At 42.2% G+C, this 15,744-nt stretch overlaps 1 long non-coding RNA gene across 1 annotated transcript in view; it reads left to right on the top strand.

The window, feature by feature from the left end:
• LOC135972465 (uncharacterized) overlaps window positions 1-15,420 on the top strand; it is a 28,750-nt gene extending 13,330 nt beyond the window's left edge. Inside the window, exon 3 of the long non-coding RNA XR_010588923.1 lies at window positions 15,352-15,420. This is a non-coding gene — a long non-coding RNA (uncharacterized LOC135972465). The remainder of the gene's footprint in view (window positions 1-15,351) is intronic.
• The last annotated feature ends 324 nt before the right edge of the window (window positions 15,421-15,744 follow it).

The following is a 15,744-nucleotide window of genomic DNA, read 5'->3' as shown; positions in this document are numbered from 1 at the left end:
CCTTCGGGGGGGGTATAGATATTCAAGCCTTGTGTTTCACCTTATGAGCATAGAAACATTCATCCTTTTGTGTGGTAAGTGAGATTCCACATGCTCAATTATACTGCTTTAGTGGCATACATCTTCACTCTCTGAAGTTACTTTTCTGTCTTCCAGTGTGGAAACTTTATTTTTTTCAGGACACTAACAACACAAAGTTGTTCAGGGTTCACTTGATTAATTCATTTGACTGATGTCACTGGAGCTGTGTTGAATTACACTATCTGAGAATGAGATCATTTGTCTTTAAAAAGATTGTCACAGCTTATGCATTATCTCAAACGCATACCACAAAAATTGAGACAGGGTGTTTACAATCCACATTAATTACACTGGGGAAGAGTCCGCCACCCCCAAGGATTTGTATTAATTTCAGTGAAATAAGTGGGCCAAACATGACCCTGTCATTGTACAACACTAAACAGTCAAATATGGTTTGGGGTTTTGATTAGAAGCCTCAGACTGCTTAGTCGCCATTATATTTTTAAAATTTTATTCAAGAAACTCAGATTGTTGACAGATGTCCCAATAAAATCGGGACCTTCCTGATATTTTGGTGTCTGTCCCATGTCCCGACCGATCTTTGGTCGGGACGCATTTTGTCCCGATATCCGCCGGCAGTACTGTGGTTTGGTTTGGTTTTTTGGGGGAAGGGGGTTGCTCTGCCAGCAGGCATCCTCCCCCCATGTGTCCTGATATTTTCTTCCCCTCATCTGGTCACCCTACCCTGCCTGTACAGTGCATGCTGTACAGAGGATGCCATTTTGCTCTACAAAAGTGGAGAGTGAATGAAAACTAACTACTTGTACTTGAGACTGAAGGTGCTGGTATCTGTGGTTTGGGAGAAGGAACCAGAGGAATTAGCTGAGTACATCTATCTCCATTGATCGAGAGAAGGTTCCTACTATTTGCTTCTCATATTTGTAAGCAGAGCTAGCCAGAAAGTGGAAAATCCTTCCTGCAAAAACTTCTGCAGTTTTTTTAAATTGAAATTTATTCACAAGAAGGGATTTCAAGAAAAGTTTCATTAAAGAACTTGAAAGGGAATTTTTCAATGTATCAGCCACCCATCTGCGGGGCCAGCTCCAGGCACCAGCTTACCAAGCAGGTGCTTGGGGCGGCCACGTCGGAGAGGGGCAGCACGTCAAGCTGTTCAGTGGCAATTCGGCGGACGGTCTCTCGCTCGAGCGAAGGATCTCCCACCGAATTGCCGCAGCAGATCGTGATTGCGGCTGTTTTTGTTTGTTTGGCTGCTTGGGGCGGCCAAAACTCAGGAGCCGGCCCTGCCCAACTGGAAGGCTCATGTTAATTTTGTTTCTACCACAAAGTGAAAATGACACAAGTTTTTCAGGAAGGGAGCCATCACTTTAATTTTTGTGACAATCACATTTTTTTTCCCCAGTAAAATTGATCTTTTCCTACAGGATATTTCAACTTTGTTAAAAGGGCATTTTCTGATGGAAAATTCACAACCTTCTCTCTTAATAACTAGATGATTCACACCTGCTCTTAGTTTTTCATTCAGCAGATGCTGAGACGCATTACTAAGAGACCTGGCCAGAAGTTTGCTGGTGTTTGAGATGCAAATTATTATCGCTGAGTCTGGATTGATTGATAAGTAGATTCCATTCAACAAAATGCATTTTTAATACAGCCAAATTACAGCTGATATTGAAAAATAAGGAATGCTGGCCTGTGTGGATCAGATGCCTGGCTGACTGAAATCAAGACGGCTGTGGGGGAACTGTATCCTGGAAAGCAGCGATTTCTAAAAAGGATTTAGGGGGTCATCAAGGACAGAATGGAACATCAGCTGCTAATGCAATGCTGTGGCAAAAAGTGCTAATGTGATTTGGGGATATATAAACAGGGGAATGAGTAAGAGTTAGGAGGTGTGTTTACCCTTGTGTAGGGCATTGGTGAGACCAGTAGCAGAATACTGCATACAGTTCTGTTGTCTACATTTTTAAAAGGATATTGAAAAAACTGAGTGTGCAGCAGAGTCACACAAATGATTCAAGAGTTGGTGAAAATGCCTTATGCTGGGACTTAGAGCTCAATTTGTTTAGTTTATCATCCAGAAAACTGAGAGGTGACTTGGTAAGTATCTACTGTCTAAGCATTTTCATGTGGAGAAAGTACCAGGTACAAAAGTGGTGCTAATCTACCAGCAAAGCCATAACAAGAACCAGTGCCTGGAAGCTGAGGCCAAACAAATTCAAAGTAGAAATTAAAGTGCATTTTTAATAGTGATGGTGATTAACTATTACAACAAACTATTAAAGGAAGTTGTGGATTTTCAATCTCTTTCAAGGAAGTGATGATAAAGTCAAACATGTTTCTGGGCTCATTATAAGGGTAACTGGATCAAATGTATTGGCCTATGAAATACAGGAGGTCAGACTAGGTGATCTAATCATCCCTTTGAACCTTACACAGTATGAATCTATGCCTTTTCACTTCTAGTTTATTGCAGTGCATGATATGTGGTACTACTCACTGTCCCATGATTCAGTTTTCTCCATCCCATCATTCTATGAGCTTCCAACCACATTTTGTGCCACTTTTCAACAGCACCTGTAAACTGTGTGCCTGGTGTCAGTCTGAAAGCATGGATCCTGCACTGCTCTCTAGTCTTATGAGCGTTATGAACACAGTGCAGCTGATCCTCTAGTATTTCATGAGCTATGAATATGATAATGACACCATGGTGTCTGCATGGCGTATGAAAGAAACACTTTAAGATTGGTTTTGGCATTCATGGAACAGCTGCACGTGGTGGACTGACAGTACTGGCCTCGGGGAAGCAAGCATTGAGTGATGGGATCACATCGTGATGCAGGTATGGGATGACAAGCAGTGGCTGCAAAACTTTTGGATGCACAAAGCCACCTTGAACTGTGTGTGGTGCTTGTCCCTGCCATTCGGCACAGGGATATCAAACTGAGAACTGCCCTCATAGTGGAGAAGTGAATGGCAATCACTGTGTGGAAGCTGGCAACTCCAGACGACTACCCATCAGTCGGAAATCAATTTGGAGTTGGAAGTCCACCATGGAGTCTGCAGTCATGCAAGTGTGCAGGGCCATTAATCACCTCCTGCTATGAAGGACTGTGCCTCTGGGGAAATACGCAGGAAATAGTGGATGGCTTTGCAGCAATGGGATTCCCTGATTGTAGCCAGGCAATAGATGGCACGCATATCCCAATTTTTGCCCCCAGCCCACCTTGCAACAGTGTATATCAACAGAAAGGGCTACTTTTCTATGGTATCATAAGCCTTGGAGGCTCACTGGGGTCATTTCACTGACATTAACGTGGGGTGGTCAGGGAAGGTGCATGATACACACATCTTTAAGAACATGGGCCTGTATAGAAAGCTGCATGCAGGGACTTTCTTTCCAGAGCAGAAGATTCCAATGGGGATGTGCAACTGCCCTTAGTGATTGTGGGAGACCCAACCTACCCCTTGTTCCTGTGGCTCATGAACCCTTACACTGGAAACTATAATAGCAGCAGGTTCAGCAGGTGCAGAATGAAGCTTGAATGTGCCTTAGGCAGATTAAAGAGTCACTGGAGCTGCCTTTTTGGTAGGTTTGATCTCAATGAGGAAAATATTCCCATGGTCATCACAGCCTGCTCTGCTTTGCATAACATTTGTGAAACTAAAGGGGAAAAGTTTCCCCAGGGGTGGTTGGCTGGTGGCTGCTTTTGAGCAGTGAGCTACCAGGGCTGATAGAGGGGCTCAGCGGGGCTATTTGAAGCAGGGAGACTTTTGAAGGAGCATTTTGACAAAGACACATTACTGGGGCTCATTCTGTAGTGTTTTGAGCCAGGCATTGCTTTCTTGAACCACAGTATGACCCTTGTAAGGAGGGCTGTGGGTGCGTTCACTGTATTCTGCTAATGCACTGATTGCCCCTGTGTGTGAATTTCAGCAGCAACCACCGTGATTTGTAGACAAAGATTCATTTTCTTTCTGTAAGTACATTTTCATTCATCAGCAATATGAACATTTTTATTTTCTAAATAAAATAAGCAGTTCCTGAAATGAGGCTCCCACAGCTGGGTGCATCTCCAGCTGTCATTCTGAAACATGTCCTTAGGGGTGGAGTGCATGGAGTACTGGGATGGCCTGGGAACATGTGAGGAATGGGGCAGGAGAGTTTGGAGAGGGCATGGAAGGCAGTTCTGTACGGGCTGCAGGGGGAGGCGACTAGGCATGTGTTCCACCTGCAGCTCAATCAGGGACCTCCTCATGTCTTCGTTCTTCCCCCTGTATCCTCTGCTCCTGCCCCTGTTTCCTCGCCCGGCTCTCCGTTCTCAGTCTTTCATTTATAGTCTCTCTCCACGCTCTCTGCTCACTATTGGCTGCATTAGAAGAATGCAACACCTCCCTGAATGTCTTCCTTACTCCTCCCGCTTCATCTCTTTATCACTCAGAGCAGCTCAGCCAGTGTGCAGGAGGACCCCTCCCACCCCCGGGCACATCTGCAGAAGCTGAAGAAACAATAAACAGAAGTACTACACTGAGTGAATTCACAGACCTGATTATACAAATTAGATACATCACTGTCTCACTTTCCCTTGACAGACACACAGTGCAGCAAGAGCCCTAACCCAGGTGAGTTGGGCCTGGGGGCGAGGGGAAGGGGCAAGATGGGACAAACTGGAAGGAGGGGTTCACAGGCGTATCAAGACAAGTGCTTTGGGCCACTATTCTGAATGCTGGCACCATTTTCCACAGCTAGGGGGTGATAGCTGCAGATATCTTGCTCCTGAGGGTAAGTGAGGCTGCAAGGGTGCAGCTTCTGCATGCATATGTCTACAGACCGGGTCTGTGATGGTCACGTGTGTGCTGCTTTGGTGCCTGCAGAGGTAATTACCGATTGGCCTGGCAAAGTTTCCTACTGGGGGCAAGAAACAAGGCTGCCCTCCCAAGGAACCTTGGGCAGAGGATTGCTGAGTACCTCCAGCTCCAAGAAAGTTTCCTAGAGATCTCTATGGAGGATACCTGGGACATCCCAGTGTGCATCAACAAGCTTTTCCGCAGTGCCCCCTTAGCCTAGCTTGCACAGAGGAATGGGAAACATATGCAAACGGTGCTAGTGTTAGTTATTTCTCTCTCTCTCCACTCCTGGAACAACAACAAAAAGAGGAGAGCTCTACCTCATGTCTCCTTGCAGTATCAAAGCACAATGAATACTTATTGGAGCTCCCCGCTCCTGCATTGGGTGTGGCAGAGCTGGAGGACTGGGAGCGGCTAGACTCGTCTGGAGTTCAAGAGGTGCTGGCTTACCATGCCAATGGATGTCCCTGTTGCTTCTTTCCTTCCATTCTTCAACTCCACTTCCTCATGCACCACTTTGTCCTTGGGGTTCACTGTGCTGGCTGCTTCCTCCAGCCCCTCCAAAGTAACTATGGGGGTTGTGACATTGCATTCTATATGTTTATGGAAATATGCTTATAAGTGTAAATATAACAGGAATATGCTTTAGGTTAGATATGCCATGTGATACATCTTTGCAAAGGTTATGATCTACTGAATATATTCCTCCTATCTGTATGCCTGTATCATTTTTATATCTGAAGTTATGAATGTTGTCTCTATGCTTGTATTTGAGGTGTTTGCTGTAGGAACACATAAGGGAGGTTTGGACAACATATTGTGAAGGGGCTATTCAAGTAATTGGGAGTACTTAACTAGGAATGGACTTTGGGAGATGCCAATCCACATCTGAGCTTTCCTGGGAAAATTCAAACTAACATGCAAACAATGGTGTCAGCCTGTAAAAAGCTGGATCATTCATGGATATGTGACTTGCCCAGGTGGCTACAAACTGCATCTTGTTGCTGTGATTTTTTCACAGAAGAACAAAGAGGTTTCCACCAACAGAGAGAGAATATAAAAGGCCTTGGAAGCCTCTCCATTTTGTCTTCAGCTGGCTCAAGAGATGGCCTCTCCACCCCAAAGAGATGCCTGAAAGAAAGTGGAACAAAGGATTCTAACTATGGGGTGTGTGAGTGTTTGCTGGACCCAGGCCATAAACTACAAAGTTGGTCTGAAAAGGATTGTACCTGGAATAACATCTGTGTTGCAACAGGCTTGCGTGTCTGGCTCAACAAGGCAGGGTGCTGGAGGCCCAAACTGGCAGAGAAAACGGGCTCAGAGGTAGTCTCAGCACATCAGGTGACAGTCCCAAGGGGGTCTCTGTGGCCAAACCCATCAGATGGGTCTTGGCAGTGGAGGTGGGGTAGCCATCGAAGAGGGCGTGCAGCTCTTTGTAGAAGTGGCATGTCTTTGGTGATGCACCAGACTGACAATTGTCTTCCCTTGCCTTCTGGTATACCTGCCTCAGCTCCTTGATCTTAGCCTAGCACTGCTGTCTCTCTCTTTTGTGCCCCTTCTCCTTCATGCCATAAGCAATCTGCCCATAGATAGTTCCTACGGCTGGAGCGGAGTTGTGACTGCAGTCTCCTCTTCCCACAATTCCAGTGTACTCCTGGTGGGAGCACGTTTGCTGTGGGGAGCCAGCATGGTCAGTTGGGAAGATGCAATGTGAGCTCTCCAGGCCGAGCAAACAGGAAATGGACTTTCAAAACATTCTCAGGCCTTTCAAAGGAGTGGGGGTGCATGCCTGTGTAACTGGGTGCAGGACAGCGGAGTTCAAACTAGTGACCAGAGTAGTTATGATGGACATTGTGGGACGTCTCCTAGAGGCCTCTTAGAATGACATAAGCAACTCAGTGTCTACACTGACACTATGTCACTCTAACTACATTGCAAAAAGCTCTATGCCACTCATCCAGATGGTTTTATTATGTTGGCATAGCAGAAGAATTAAATCAGCAGGAGGAGTATTGCAGTGTGTACATCTCTACTGTTTTGTAAACAAAGGCTGACTTTTGTTGACAAAACTGAGTAGTGTAGACATGTCCTCAGTTGCTGTTCTGTTTGTTTTTTTACAGCCACACACCTGGTCACAATACCCAGTGGAAACCTACATTTTTATGGTACTAGTTTCCAAGCACTAGGGCTTGTTTTAGATGTGGCTCCTTAGTTGTAAAACAATTGTCTTAAGTGAAGGGTTCGTTGTTACATCAGTTGTAATTCAGCTCATAATAAGGCTTCACATAGCGCAAAATTATATCAAAAGAGGTGTCCTGCTACTAGTGCTCTCTGAGGGGGTCCTTGGCACTTTAATTTACCTCCTTTCTTGGCTCAGTGTTCTTACACTTTATAGGTTTAGTGGGAATCTTGATTATGGGGGAAGGAAAGAGTGATTGCAAGTACCAGCTTGTATTTTTTGTAAAGTTTTTTAGAATTCTTTGGCGTCTCCCATTTTCAGTGGCATAAAGCTCTTATTTCAGTCTGACATTTGCCCAAGGTCAGTTTACCAGCAATCTCCATTGGCCCTCTATCTACCCTTTATCATTTCTTGTAGGCATTACAGTAGAGGTGGATCTCAAGAAAGGATTTAAAAGAACACATGGTGGTGGTGGTCTTTCAGAGTAGTGCAGAGAGGATGTTTCATGTATAAGAGGTGGGGGCAAGGGCAGTATGCAAGATAGCATGAAGGTGCTTGTGACTGAACCAGACAGATAGGTATTTAAGATTGGCACCTTTTGCAGCATAGGCAGTTCAGTAAGTTAGAAAAGCAGCTAATAGGGAAGAGTATTAGAGAGCCTTAAAGGAAAGACTAAAAGCTTGTATTACTCCTGAGGGAATTCTGTGCCAAAAAAAAAAAAATCTGAATGTTTTATTTGTCAAAATAATACAATATAATCACACCAGTTTCAATTATTTTGGTCATTTATTTCAAAATACCTGTCCGCAAGTATGTCTGTAACAAAAAAGTCAGGATTTTTTTTTTTAACAAATAGATCCCTTACTAAGCATATTAATACAGAATGTTGAATAATAATCCATTTAAATTACAATATGGAACTGTATTTCCTGCACCCCTCAGAAGCAGTGCTAAGGCTTGGGGGAGTCAGGGGTAATAGAATAGCTAAGGGAGAGGGAAGTAATTGCTCGGAAGGAGTCCAGGAGTGAACCTGGAGGGTTGTCAATTGTGGAATAAGTATGGAACCATTGCTTTTTGGAGGGAGGAGGGATTGCTAGTGAGTTGGGGAGCCTCCCGTATGCAGACCCTGGCTGATCTCTAGCCTCTCCTAATCAGTCAGGCACATCTGCCCCGTCCCCATGTATCCCTGCTCCCCCATTCAGCCACCCTTCTTCCCCCATCCCTATGTGGCCCTGCCTCCAATCCCCATGTGGCTCTGCACCCCCACTCATCCACCTCTCCTCCCCCCCATCCCCAGTGTCCCTGCACCCTCATCCCCCTGCACCCCCTTCTCCAGTCCCTATGTGTCTGTGAACCCACACTCAGCCACCCCCATCCCCATGTGGCTCTGCACCACTCTAGTGTCCCTGAACTCCCACTCAGCCACCCCTACTTCCCATCCCCATATGTCTCTGCACCCCCATGTGTTCCTGCACCTCCACTCAGCCCTACCCCCACACAGTCCATCCCTGCATCCTTATTCCCCGTCCCCTGCACTCCCTAGCCTTCTATCCCCAGGTGTCCCCACATCACCACTTCCATTCAGCCCCTGCTCCAGTCTTCCCCCCCAACCCCCACTAGCCCTTCTGAACCTTCCCAGCAGCCTCATGTGCCCCACTCTGTCTGTCCCTCCATACGTATCCTGTGCCACCTCACCTGGCCCCACAGGCAGGGTGCTGTGAGGAATGCAGCCTCTGCAATCTTCCTATCAGGTGCTGACAGCTATGGCTAGTGAGTGGTGAGCTGGCTACCTCTGTTCTGGCACCACAGCAGACCCTGGTGGGCAAAAGGCATAACTGCAGAACCTCTCCTGCAGACTGTATTTTCTGCTGACAAATATATATATATATGTGGGCCACGTGAATTCTGCGAGTACGCAGTGGTACAGAATTCCCCCAGGAGTTGTACATGAGGGAGCCAATGGAGTGATGGGGGTGGGAGAGGGCATTATGTGCTGAGGAAAAAATAGGCAAAGAAGCAGATTTTAGCAGCTATATTTTGAAAGGGCTTGAAGAACGCGTTATAGATGTTAATGAGGTCATAAGCTTATAAAATTTGTAGATGACACCAAGCTGGGAGGTGTTGCAAGCAGTTTGTAGGAAAGGATTAGAATTTAAAATGACCTTGACACGTTGGAGAATTGGACTGAAATCAATCAGATGAAACTCAATAAAGACATGCAAAGCACTGAATTTAGGAAGGAAAAAAATCAAATGTGTAACCACAAAATGGGGAATACTGGTTAGGTGGGGTAGTACTGCTGAAAAGGAGCTGGGGGTTATTATAGAGGATCACAAATAGAAATGAGTCAATAATGGGAAGCAATTGCAAAAAAAGGCTATTATTATTATGGGTGTATTCATGGGAGTGTCTTATGTAAGATAGAAGATAATTGTCCCTCTTTACTAGGCACTGGTAAGGCCTTAGCTGGAGTATTGTGCTCAGTTTTGGGCACAGCAATATAGGAAAGAGGTGGACAAACTGGAGAGAGTCAAGAGGAGAGCTACAAAAATGATAAAAGGATTAGAAAACCTAACCTATGAGGGAAAGTTAAAAAACTGGGCATGTTTAAAATAAACTTGATTGAGAAGAAAAGACAATTGAGATGTAGAACCTAATAACGTTCTTCAAATATGTTAAGGGCTGTGGTAAAGAGAAGTGTGATCAATTGTTCTCCATGCACTAGAATGGGCTTCCAAGGCCTGGGCTCCACTAGCGGGGGGGGGGGGGGTGGTTCGAACTAAGATTGGCATAGCTGAAGTCGAAGTATCTTAGTTTGACTTGCCTGGCCATCCTCACGGCAGCGAGTCGACCACCGCGGCTCTCCTGTCAACTCCGCTTACTCCACCTGCTGAGGTGGAGTACAGGCGTCGATTCGGGGATCGATTTATCCCCGCTGATCCGGCGGGTAGTATAGACGTACCCCAAGTAAGGTTGTGGAGTCCCTGTCTTTGGAGGTTTTTAAGAACAGGTTAGACAAACACCTATCAGGGATGGTTTAGGTTTAGTTGGTCCTGCCTTAGTGCAGAGGACTGGACTAGATGACCTTGTGAGGTCTATTCTAGCCCTACATGTCTATGATTCTGTGTCTATACCATTAACTATGATTTATGGATCCATAATACCAAATTCATGGTTGGGGGGGGGGGTTGTTGTTTTTTTTTATTACAGCAGCTCAACTGTCTATTTTTTTTAAATGACAAAAGTGATTAGTCCACATCACTGGCTAAGTGCTAACGTTAATTTTTAAAGAGGGAACAATTCGGTTTTAACTAAAGAAATTTAAAAGCATATTAACTCAATTAACTTCTTCTGTGGCCCTGCAAATTGAAAACTGCTTTCAAAATTTGTTTAAAATCCAGAAACCAAGCAGATCTTGTATGGGATGTGAAAATCTGTTTCTAGTAGAAATGCTGACAGACTATTAACTGTAGTGAGTCTAGTAGGCGTTGCTCTTACATAACTGATGTATAAATGCTGACTTTTCTAATGTTATCAAATTCATTGCATTTCACATTTGCTGACATTTAAAGTATGTACATCCCACAATTGATTTCTTTTGGACTTCTTAACAATTTTAAATAGGATGAATGTAAATTGATTTTTCCTTGCTTTCCTGCAATATCAATTTACATTCAATTTATTGTGCTGAGTTCTCTAAGAACAGCTACTTCATATTTACCTGTTAGAAGTATTAAAAATAATAGTATATGATATTCTTAAATATATATATTTTAGAACTTCTTATACTGTTTCCATATATGTATATGGCCAATTTTATTTTTTATTCTTTACTCTACATATGTGCTTGATTTGTAATGAAAATGCATGATTTAGGGGGGAAAAGCTTCCCACAGTGTTTGCTTGAGTGTTGACTTTTTTCTTTTAACTTTCCTACATTCATGTAAATATTCAGATTGTTGCATGTTGTATCTCAAATATGATCTCAATGCTCTGTGTAGTAGGAAAAATAGTAAGATAGCCATCCATTACTTGAGAGAAGTAAGGATTATACATATGATGATTAGTTGTCTTTGTGATATTACTGATAATAGGTAAGTAACACAGAAAACAAAATAGGTTTTGATCTATTTTTATTACAGTCTGACCTACTAGAACAACATTAAGTGATTTTTAAAGGCCTGCCCTGAGCACTTCAGAAAAATCTTACTTTTCCGTGGTGATACTATAACAGAGGCCAGAGTCTATTACTGTTGCTAGCCTGTTGGCAAATGCTGGAAGAAGTAGTTTCAGGTTAATTAGGGCTTGATTCTGACTTGATCCAAGTCAATGGAAAATGTCTATTGATTTTAAGGGAGCAGGGTCAATCCATTACTGCTGATTCACTAGTGTAATCAAAGCTCAGCAGGGCAGGGACCATCTGGCATAATGGGGACCTCAGGCACAGCTGCAGTACAAATAGTAAGTGATGATAACATTAACAGACTCTACCTTGATTATAAAAAAGGCAGAAGTACCCTCTAGACAATAAATACAAATGTACATTCAAACTTCTTTCAGCTGCATCTATCCAAACTCTAGGCACATTCCATGCATGTAAAGTTTGTTTGCCAGAATATAATTACACACATTTAAAAGTAGAGTTGAGTGGAGAACAGTAATTCAGTTTCGTGCAGTGTTTCAAAATTAGATTTTATTCAAATTCAGAACAAAACCTCAGAATTCTTGACAAAACAGCTGCCCTGACAGACTGTCACATGGTGTATTCTAGCCCCATGACAGTCTGTATGGTGGTTGCTGGGAGTCAGGGAGCCCAGGCTGCACTAGAGCTACAAGCATGAGCACTGCAGAGCCAGGGCTTTCAGTCTCCCTGTTCCCCAGCAACTCATCAGGCAAGCTGCCAAAGACAGGTGACCTGGGAGGAAACCAAGCAGGTTTCTGATAGAAACCTGCCAACCCTGTCTAGTTTCTAGTGGAATTTTGTCAAATTGACATGATCCTGGAGAACATTTCAATGTTGATGAATTGGCAAATTTGGACAAATGTTTTGTCACAATTTTTCTGATCCACTCTACTTAAGAGACATCTTAAATAATTGTGGCAGGTGAATGGAGCTGTACCATGAAAAAGGGAAATATAGTGTGCTAACAGCAGTTACATTAGAAAAAAAATCATTTTTTGATAGTCATGAAAGTCAGATTGGAAACAAATATTACCAGTAAGTGTTTTTGGTCTAATTTACTGTTTGACTATTTTATTAAATTAATTTTCACAGATTCTAAAGCCAGAAGGCACCATTATGATCATCTAGTCTATATCCTGCAAAACACAGGCCAAAAACCCTCACCAAGTAATCTCTGCATCAAGCCCATTATTTTGGTTGAGCTATAGAATACCTATTCAGAAGGCCATCATTTCTTAATTTAAAGATTTAAAGTGATAGAGACTCCATTGCATCCCTAGATGAGCTGTTTTAAAGATTAATTACCCACACTTAAAAATTTTCACTTTATTTCCCATCTGAATATGTATAACGACAGCTTCCAACTGTTAGGTGGTATTATGCCTTCTCCTGGTAGACTAAAGTAGCACATACTATCAGGCATTTTCCCATTGACCTCAAGATTTCACTCTATGTATATTACAGAGCAGCAAACTTTGAAGTCTGAGCCCTGATCCAGCAATAGGTTCTAGAAGTGGTTTTGTTTGACCCAAAACTTATTTATTTTTTATTTCACCGGGAAAACTGAAACATTTCATTACCGGTTGATCTGAAATTTATTTATTTATTTTATAGTTTATCAGTTTGGTCAGTGAATGCAAAAATGTATTGTTTGAACAGCTCTAATTCAGTATCTGACATGCCATGGCATGGGTACACTGCAGCTAGGAGTGAGCCTCCTGCCCCACATAGGTAGACTCTGGTTACTGTGCTTAAAAATAGTGGTGTGGGTGTTGCAGACCAGGCTGGACCTCAGGCTCTGACCCCCTACACTTGAGAGCCTAAACTCCAGTCTGAGTCACAACATCCATGTTGCTATTTTAAGATTGTCTACTTGGACTGGGAGACTCACTCCCAGCTGCAGTGTAGACATACTCCCAGTGTCAGTCTCAGCAAAGAGATCAAACATATCAGTTGTTTATAGCAGTTTTGTGATGGAGACACGTGGATAGTTCGACAGTTACCTCCACTCACTTCATATACTATAAACTGTTAAAGGCCAGCTATTTAGAAATAAAGTACTTTGCATCCTATTACCAGTCCCCACAGACATTCACTTCCTCAAAATATTATAACTTTTAGAACTGTAGGAAATAACCCAAGGTCACTAAAACAATAGGATAATCTGCCAACAGACGTCATGGATTATGCAAATTTAAGGCATTACTATGGTTTTGCTTAGAAGAAATAATGAAGATTCTGTGCACATCTCTGTATTTTGTTTTGGGCTGCAGTAGGCAGAGGGACTAAATAAACCTAAACAGGCTTTCCAAATCTCCTATGTACTAATTTATAAAGTTATTTTTTTTTGTTTTTCCATACAAACATTGCAATAGTTTTAAAAGTTATAATTCATTTTTCAGTTTGATTTATTTAAAAGTGTATTATGACTTCAGAAAAATCATTATCCGTCCGCTCTTACTCTTATCCAGCCCCTCTTACTCTTTACACATATCACCCCAAAAGAAAGCTTTTTGTTGTTGATCAGTATTTAGTTTTAACACACTGGGGAAAAGATCTTTCCTAATAATGATACTTTGCATTTATATAGTGCTTTACAGCTTCAAATCACTGTTCACATATTAAGCAATGGGGAAACGGGTTAGAAAGCATCTGATGGTGGTTATATATATTTATTTTAAAGTCTAATGCACAAACTCCGTAGAGAATTTTTCAGACTGTACCAAAATAAAGTTTTTGTGATAGCATGAAAAAATAATATCTACAAAGCTATCTCCTCTAATGTAAATTTAGATGGCTACATTGACTTCAAAAGACCCATGTGTGTGTATTTGGATAATGACAGAGAGTATACTTATAATGTTTATGGACCATACCAATCTGGGATGGGTTGGTAGCATTTTGGAGGGCAGGATTAGAATTTAAAATGATCTTGACAAACTGGAGAAATGGTCTGAATTCATTAAGGACAAATGCAAAGTACTACGCTTAGGAAGGAATAATCAATCAAACAAATAGAAAATGGGAAAGGACATCCTAGGAAGAAGTACTGCAGAAAAGGAGCTGGAGGCTATAGAGTATCACAAACTTAAAATGAGTAAACCATGTAATATTGCTGCAAAAAAACCCCATCATTCTGGGATGTATTAGGAGGAGTGTTGTAAGCAAGGCAGGAGAAGTAATTATTCCCTCTACTCAGCACTGATAAGGCCTCTAATGGAGTACTGTGTCTAATTCTGGGCACCACACTGAGGGAAAGATGTGGACAAATTAATGAAAGTCCAGAAGACAGCAACAAGAATGATTAATGGTCTAGAAAACATGACCTACTGGAATGACTGAAAAAAACTGGTTTCTGGAAAAGAGAAGACTGAGGGGGGACATGAGTCTTCAAGAACATAAAAGGTTATTATAATAAGGAGGGTGTGCTCCTTAAACACTGAGGACAGAACAAAGAAGTAAAGGGCTTAAATTGATTCCAGGGATATTTAGGTTAGACATTAGGAAAAACTTCCTAACTATAAGGGTTTACAATTCAGTAGCCTCTGACAGGCTGTTCTATCTGCCAGAGATCCTCCCACAAGACATTCCTCATGCTGACGGCTCTAATCAATGTGGATATTCCTCTACCTAAGGATTAAGCTGGTTTTCTGTCCTTTTGTGCATCTCCAGCAGCAAAGAGCAGGGGCTGCTGAGGCCTAGAATCTGGACGGCCAGACATGTCCTCATCCTGGCATTGTTTAAACTTAAGCATATGAGTTGTCCCATTTAAGTAAAAAAAACTTAAACAAAAAATTTTGAGTATTTGTGTGAATAGCTATTTGAGCTATCAAGTGTGCTGTCCTTTTTTTATTATTATTTAAGGAAACCATAGCACAATATTTAAAACTATATTCAGACTTACCCTATGTTTTAGGTCAAGTTGCTTTACCAGTTAATACATTTATTTAAAAACAAACACTTGTACAAGCTTTTCATATATCCTCTGCTGAACACACTGAGACTTGATCCCTTTAGTGAAACTGGCAGTTCAAAGTACCAGAAGAAAATATAAATGTGATATTGACAGCTGTAAAAATGACTGGGTTCCTATGTTTTCTAGGAAGAAAGAACACCAGAGAAATGACATTTGAATTTAACCTCTATTGTTGCTAGAGGAAAATGAGTAGGTAAGTACTGGTTTTGTCACAAAGGCATAAATATGTTATATCAATTAATACAACTACTGTATCTGGAAAGACCTTCCATTCAGGTTGTAAGTGACGACAGTACAAGCTGACATTCATTTTTTACAACCGAGTTGTTTATCAGTATGCTACAGTTTCAAAGGGTAATAAAATTATTGATTTAATTCACTAGAGTCATTTTGAAAGGAAACCTGTGATGGAGCTGAAGTGAATAACAAGTCATCAGCACTAAGTGCAACCATAACCTGACTCTGAGACAGAAACTCAAACTTGACAGGTCCACAGTTAATGGAGAAAGAGTTCTAAAA

This window comes from Chrysemys picta, chromosome 6 (assembly GCF_011386835.1).
Source record: "Chrysemys picta bellii isolate R12L10 chromosome 6, ASM1138683v2, whole genome shotgun sequence".
NCBI classification, from domain to species: Eukaryota; Metazoa; Chordata; order Testudines; family Emydidae; genus Chrysemys; species Chrysemys picta.
Note: the sequence above shows the minus strand (reverse complement) of the source record. Positions and strands in the feature narration are given on the sequence as shown.